This window comes from Arachis duranensis, chromosome 7 (assembly GCF_000817695.3).
Source record: "Arachis duranensis cultivar V14167 chromosome 7, aradu.V14167.gnm2.J7QH, whole genome shotgun sequence".
NCBI lineage: Eukaryota > Viridiplantae > Streptophyta > Magnoliopsida > Fabales > Fabaceae > Arachis > Arachis duranensis.
In genome coordinates, this window is record NC_029778.3 from 51,345,901 (window position 1) to 51,347,750 (window position 1,850).

The window sequence follows — 1,850 nt, forward strand, 5'->3', positions numbered from 1 at the left end:
AAGACTTGATAAAACCACTCAATTAAACACAATATAAATCATAAAAATAATGGTTTATCAGTCTGCCATCTCTAGTGAGATTCTTGCAGCTTGTACCTCAAAGATCCCTAGTTTCTCCATTACAGAGAGTCGCATGAGGTTTACACTTGACCCCAGGTCACACAGAGCCTTCTCAAAGGTCATGGTGCCAATGGTGCAAGGTATTAAGAACCTTTCGGGATCCGGTTTCTTTTGAGGTATTTTCAACTGAACCAAGGCGTTTAGTTCATTAATGAGCAATGGAGGTTCATCCTCCCAAGTCTCATTACCAAATAAGTTGGCATTCAGCTTCATGATTTCTCCTAAATACTGAGTAACTTGCTCTTCAGTAATAACTTCATCTTCTTCAGAGGAAGAATACTCATCAGAGCTCATGAATGGTAATAGGAAGTTCAATGGAATCTCTATGGTCTCTAGATGAGCCTCAGATTCCTTTGGTTCCTAATGAGGGAACTCCCTAGTGGTCAGTGGACGTCCCATGAGGTCTTCTTCACTGGGAATCACTGCCTTTCCCTTCTCTACAGGTTCGGCCATGTTGGACGTGTAGATGGCCTTGTACTCTCTTTTTGGATTCTCTTCTGTATTGCTTGGAAAGTGCTAGGAGGAGTTTTAGTAACTCTTTTACTCAACTGACCCACTTGTGCTTCCAAATTTCTGATGAAGGATCGTGCCTCAGTCATGAAACTGAGAGTGGCCTTGGATAGATCAGAGACTATGTTTGCTAAGCCAGAGAGGCTTTGCTCAGAATTCTATGTTTGTTGCTGAGAAGATGATGGAAAAGGTTTGCTATTGCCAAACCTATTTCTCCTACCATTATTGTTATTGAAGCCTTGTTGAGGCTTCTGTTGATCCTTCCATGAGAAATTTGGATGATTTTTCCATGAGGAATTATGGGTGTTTTCATAGGATTCTCCCATGTAATTCACCTCTTCCATTACAGGATTCTCAGGGTCATAAGCTTCTCCTTCAGAGGAGGCTTCTTTAGCACTGCCGAATGCAGCTTGCAATCCAGTCAGATTCTGAGAAATCATATTGACTTACTGAGTCAATATTTTATTCTGAGCCAATATGGCATTCAGAGCATCAATTTCAAGAACTCCTTTCTTCTGAGTCACCCCATTATTCACAGGATTTCGTTCAGAAGTGTACATGAATTGGTTATTTGCAACCATCTCAATGAGTTCCTGGGCTTCTGCAGGCATTTTCATATGAAGAGATCCACCAGCAGAGTGGTCCAATGACATCTTGGATAACTCAGACAGACCATCATAGAATATACATATGATGCTCCATTCTGGAAATATGTCAGAAAGACACCTTTTGGTTAATTCCTTGTATCTTTTCCAAGCTTCATAGAGGGATTCACCTTCCTTCTATCTGAAGGTTTGGACATCCATTTTGAGCTTACTCATCTTTTGAGGTGGAAAGAATTTGGTTAAGAAAACATTGACCAGCTTGTCCCAAGAGTTCAGGCTTTCTCTAGGTTGTGAGTCCAACCATGTCCTAGCTCTGTCTCTTACAGCAAAGGGGAAAAGCATAAGTCTGTAGACCTCGGAATCAACCCCATTGGTATTAACAGTATCACAGATCTGCAAGAATTCAGATAAGAACTGATGAGGATCTTCTGATGAAAGTCCATGAAACTTGCAGTTCTGCTGCATTAGAGAAACTAATTGAGACTTAAGCTCAAAGTTGTTTGCTCCAATGGCAGGAATTGAGATGCTTCTTCCATAGAAGTTGGAAGTTGGTGCAGCATAGTCACCAAGCATCTTCCTTGCATTGTTGGCATTGTTGTTATTTTTGGCTGCCAT

The 1,850-nt window shown here is 41.1% G+C and overlaps 1 non-coding gene across 1 annotated transcript; it reads left to right on the plus strand.

The window, feature by feature from the left end:
* Nucleotides 1-1,341: 1,341 nt before the first annotated feature.
* LOC127740869 (small nucleolar RNA R71) lies at nt 1,342-1,445 on the plus strand. The gene has a single exon (XR_008001725.1). It is a non-coding gene; the product is annotated as a small nucleolar RNA R71 (small nucleolar RNA).
* The last annotated feature ends 405 nt before the right edge of the window (nt 1,446-1,850 follow it).